The sequence below is a fragment of the Anneissia japonica genome, unplaced genomic scaffold (assembly GCF_011630105.1).
Source record: "Anneissia japonica isolate Jap-2015-1 unplaced genomic scaffold, ASM1163010v1 scaffold287867_len1003013_cov215, whole genome shotgun sequence".
Taxonomy (NCBI): Eukaryota; Metazoa; Echinodermata; class Crinoidea; order Comatulida; family Comatulidae; genus Anneissia; species Anneissia japonica.
Genome location: NW_022684320.1, coordinates 295,940 through 302,235, shown reverse-complemented (window position 1 = coordinate 302,235; position 6,296 = coordinate 295,940).

Genomic DNA, 6,296 nt, shown 5'->3' with positions numbered 1-6,296 from the left:
CAGATATATAGGTGGGCAAACATTATATTTTCATATTTGGAGGTAGTCCGGTCCGGGGAGATACAGAATATCAATACAATTATTGTATTATTATGACCTAAAGTTAATTTATTACGGGTTTGTTATGCTCTAACCTTAAACATTTCATAAACATTAACATCAACTTGATTGATCAGTATCAGAAATGTTTGTGTAAGTCGTGGTTGCGCTGTTATGAAATGTGTTAATGTCATTTTCAATTCACATTCTCCTTATTGTATTAATGTCATAAATACACAGATTGTATTTTTCCTGGACAGTTAACTCTACTTAAACTCATTTAATTCAAAATGTATTTAATTTTAAACATACGGTACCTCCACCAGCATTTTAGCATTTTGAATAAAATTCTTGTTTGTATCTATCTAGAGAAACAAACACATTAAAAAAAATTGTAATCAGGGTGTTTTAAGTGTGTTTTTGTTAGGGCAGTTTACGGTACTCTTTAAAAAGATATTTATTTTAAAATGCCATTTTGAAAGAAAAACAAAACGAGTATCATTCCAACTTACGAAAAGAGTTGTCCATAGCAAAGGCTTCACAAAATAGAAGAATAGTTATGACAAAGCATGAAGTTAACTTTTTCAGAAGCATCTTAATCTCCAAAGCCTCCAAGGACTATTTTTTGTAATATTCCTATTTGAATTTAAAACGTGAATGAATTAATTAATTGAAAAAAAAAGGCATCTGCAATTCCAACTCAAGTCTCCGTCTGTTATATTTAGACAACTAAACTCACTCAACTGTGTCACGGGGCTAACTATCAAAACACTCAAGATAAGCATACATGTTCACATCCTCTCGTCTCGACCACTGCAATAATCCTGCTAAATCCAGAGTTAAGAATGTATACAAGCGTGTCTCCTAATGGTAATATCACGTGACTTTACTACGTAAATCAAGTGAAACTGCGCATGAATCTAATGACATGACAATTTAACGACTTTTCTAATTATCAATTAAATTGTTGATGCAAGAATAACTATTCGTGTCATTAATGTCGAATGTTATATACAGAGCAATGTATATTAATACAATAATAATGGCCTAACTGGGGGTTACAGCTAATTGCATACACGTCCTTAGTGTTACCATAGATACACTTTAATTGGATCAAACTATAAGCCAGCCGACGTCGGGAATACGTTTTTATTATGAGTTGGAATTAGGCCTATGTACATTTTAATACTTTTAAATTCGAATAAGAAAACCCCTTTTTTCAATTGCTAAATTTATTTTTGTTCTCATAAATGATAATAAGTTTTGTATATTTGATATATAATCATTATATTTAATCGATAATCATGTTAATATTACTATTATTATTATTATTATTATTATTATTATTATTATTATTATTATTATTATTATTATTATTATTATTATTAAAACTTTATTTTTACACAGAAGGCTTGTCTCACCCGGAGGGTGTTATTCTACAAGGCCGTGTTGTCGTTGAAATTGGAAAATAATAGTAGGCCTATTAAAAATACTAACGCTTATTATCACAAAAGAGACAAAATCATATACAAATACGAGGCAAAAATGAAGCATAAACCAAACATTTTACAAAAGTGTTTAAAATATTTAAACATTTGATGCATTTCTAACACGTTCATCCAGTGTGTTCAAAAGAATAGCACCACGATAAGATAAACTTGTCTTTTTGTATTCCGTATGATCGGACGATCAACTTTTAAGACATCATTTAATCTGGTTAAATAATTTTGTTCCTTAAATGTAAAGCGTTCGGTCAAATAAGATGGAGCCATGTTATTAACGTCACCAGAGCTGTGTGTCACTGTAATCACCTGACAAGCTTTGGGGTTCTGGTGCAAGTCACATCATACGAGGTACCATCAAAATGCAATGTAGCAATTATTTAAATAAATAATGAGATATCTGTTAATGAATTTATGTATTTCTACTTGAATTTCTAAATGTATTAAAATTAAATACTTTTCATTTAAATTAGTATTTATAAAAAAGTAATTAAAGCTTATAATTTTAAATATGTAGTGAATTGTGATTGATTCAAAAACCAATATACTTGATAAGCTTATAAATATTTGATGACATCATTTGAGTGTGGACATTTAGATAAATTTTATTTTAATGGGGGCACAATTTATATTCTGTGCTCAATTGTTCATATGTAATGCCGTTATGTTCTTTTCAGTCAGGAGATCAGGCGAGGAAAGCTCTCTCAATTATTTCGACAATTGGTATCATTCTTTCAATCGTGCTTTTAATCATCACTGATGTCGTGTCGTTCTATTCAAGTGAGATATCAAATTATATAATATTTTCAAGTTGTTCTCGTGATATAAATTGTAAGCACGTCACTGTGAATAGTAGAGGTTGATTCATTGGAGTCATCCTGCCTGAACTATAGTCCCAAAATAACTAATAGGGACCTACGAATTATGGGCAAGAGGGTCAACATAATTATGTATTCCAAAAGCAAAGATGGTAATTGTGTAGGCCTACATTTCCCATACAAAGCAATAATTTTTGGAATATCTGGGTAAATTAAAAAAGAAACAAAGTTGAATTCCTTACCTTGAGTGGGTTTGGCTTTGTTTGGTTTGGCTAAACGTACGATCCAAATTTAGCAGTTTCATTAATGATTACAGAAAGAGAAACTGAGAAGACAACGCACAACATGTGATGCCAATGACCTTATATAGCGCTTTACACAAAAAATAATTGCCCCAAAAAATTATCAAATTTGATACGACCCAAGCATCAGTGCATCCTTCTCCATTTATTTGCTGAGGCATATGGCCAGCTGGAGCAGTATATTCAATTTCAATTAAAAAAAAAACACATTCGGAACGGAGAAGAAAAATAGTACAACATAACAATTTCATTAACATGAAACAAATGATGTCTACGGAAATACTTAGTAAGTAAAAGCGAAAGTATACAGCCTCTGACAATCCTTTATGTTTACAAATTTCTTAATTTTTTTTTATTAAAATAAATTTATCTGGCTTCTTGGTAAATATTAGTTAATTTTATTATTTGTTATTATGGACAATGTCATTGAAAAGAACAAGTACTAAATTTTGAAGATTTTTTGACAATGTTTTTGCCAGTGTCGAATGGAATTCACCCTACCCCTCCCCCACTGACCTCGGCTGCCGTTCTGTATGTATCGTATAGTAAATTTGGCGCCTAAAGCAACATTATTTGGAAACGTGAAATGTTCAAAATATGTCCGTATGTTTCCCGGTTTTATCAAAAGAAGAATAATTAAAAGGGCATTAGTAAATAATAGTAAAGGAAAGTCAAACTGAAAATATACAAACATTGAGGCGAGGAACATACGGCCTTCATATTACCTCCAAAAACATAAACGGATAATGAAATATAGGAGTTCGCCACTTAATGGATATGGAATCAGCGACTGTCGAAGGGCGAGCAGGAACTCAAATACATGTCTCCCTCCAATTAAAGACCGCCTTTGGCACTGAGGTATCTTTAGCAGCTTTGGTTTCTAATTAGAATAATAGAGATAAAAGACATTTGTTAATGTGGAACCAAAGAAAAGTGGTCTTTAAAATGAAGGGGTCTTTATTTGCATGGGAAACTTTATATTTGTATAAGACACCACAGGCTCTTACGAATGAATATTCTAACTGTATTTAGTGAAATCTGTAGGAAAACAAACTTGACAGAGAAAGCAATTATTTATTTGATTATTTAAAGCTGATATAACTTTAACTGCGGCGTTACCATTTTAAATGCAGCAAAACCGTTCAAACCTGCATGACATTGATTTAGATATTTCATACAATTTAATCAGTTGTACTTTATCATTTCAATGTAGTTGCTGGCTTAACTCGAATGTTAACTGGATAGTCGTTGTCCCAGCTGCTGCTATTGTCTTGGTAGGTTTAAAATTAAACTACAGATGACCTGCATTTTTCATAATTATCTGTAATGTTATGACGTATTTATCGTTGAAGGGCTATGCTTGATACGATTATAACATCTTGTTCCTGTTTAACCACTGTTATTATTATTTATGCATTTTCTTTAATATTAATATATACTGTATTTATACTTATATATTTCTTTTCTTATTAGTTGAACACAGTAGTACTTGTAAAGCCAGTTCGAATTATTCATCATCGGTCAGGAACTAACGTTCAAGCATCCAGACAAAAAGAGTACAAACAACTCAAGTGAGTTTCAAAGTTTACTGTTTTGGAATTATAACATAAATCTTAAAGTTTTTCTGATTTATTTTTCTTAATTTCTCTATTCATAAATATTTCTGGTGAGAGATGATAATTTGATTTGACATAATCTCATCAAACAGGAAAGCAATCAAGGGGGCGCTGTTTATGATGCCTATAAACGGTGGGATGTGGATGTTTGGCCCTCTGGCGATGAACGAGGACTCTGTCTTTATACAATATCTCTTTGTGATATTCAACTCATTTCAAGGCGTCTTCATATTCATCGTCTACTGTCTCCTTGACAATGAGGTTTGCACCAAGTATCTTAGTTTATTGTGAATTCACGTGCTCACAATCATCATCATTCACGTGCTCTTCACGTGCTCTTCATCATCATTCACGTGCTCATATTCATTATCATCATTATGACTAAAGACTATTATTCGATCATCCACTTTAAAAGTCTTTGAAGTCGTGAAGCAAGTTACAACCAACAAAATAATTGCACTTTTAATGACCACACCTTGTTAAGCTTACCCATTATTGCAATGGTAGAGTTATTTAGAGTGTTCTAAAAATATAAATTAGGTAAGATATTCAAATGTACAATGTTCGTTCTCTAAAGTTTGCTGAGATCTATTTTCTATTGTCATGCTTTTGTTACTATTTATCTAACCTATCCTTGTATGTAGAGATTTCCATTAAAAAAAACATGTTTATTATTAAATAATAATAATTATTATTATATATTATTTTTATAACTAGGCCTAATAAAGTTGTTTGTTTATTACAGGTGAAATTAAATTGGAGGAAAGTACGCGGTAAAGTACAAAGTCAGATTCAAACGACAAACATCAACAATGCTTCTACTTAAGCGGGCCACAATATTATAAACTGATAAACAATAATAGAAATAATAATAATAATAATAATAATAATAATAATAATATAATAATATATAATGATAATAGTAATAATAATAATAATAATAATAATAATAATAATAATAATAATAATAATAATAGTGCATAGCTTCATGCACTTTTAGTGCAGTCCCATGTCAAGAAAAGAAAATTATTTACCGACTTTAAACTCGTTAGAAGTAGCGTTCAAATAGATGAGCTCAGTTCTCAAGGGGTTATGACACTAGGCTAGTAATCTGGAAATCGTGGGTTCGATTCCCACCCGAATAATTGGGAACTTACTGATTATTCGGTACGATAAGACGTCAAGTAGGGTAACCATCACTCCTAAGATATTTTCCTGATGCAAACACACATCAAAATAGGTCTGACTTGTCATAGATTGTAAATGGTCGGAAGACACCGATGTGATGAAGTTTATGGATATTACACAATTTCTGATTTAGATTAACACAGTGATATTTATACAGCATAACACCTCCAAATGTTGTTGTTTGTTAACTTTAATATTTTCAATAAGTTTAAACCTTGGATATTTTATCTGGAAGTATTTTTATCGCTCTTTTACGATACACCAACCAACCAAACCGGTGTGAATTAGTGATACCGTATTTTTTAGCATTGTTATCATTTGCAACTATGCATTTATGAGTTACTAATAATAATAAGTTTAAGCCTTGGATATTTTAAAATATTCTCATATATAAATGCACTATAGCATTTACAGACAGATTCTTATTTCTGTATGAATTATCTTAAAAGGATTCTTTTCAAGTCAGCTTTGTTGTTAGAGCCATCCTCTGAAAAGACTCTCGACTAAAAAAAAAATAAGAAGTGCCCTCAATCCACCATACCCTTTCACTAATTACTTAGGCTGACTTTTAAAAATGCACATTTAGTTTAGGCTACTTTTATGACATAGGCCTATATAACATTGTATATATCCGGAAATATTTTTATCGCTCGCTTACATACACCAACCAACCAAACCGGTGTGAATTAGTGATACCGTATTTTTAGCATTGTTATCATTTGCAACTATGCATTTTATGAGTTACTTATAGACATTGTAGATGTGATAAGTTAAACAGAAATATATTATTTAGACGCCATTTATTTACGATATGCCAAATTTTAGAAAATT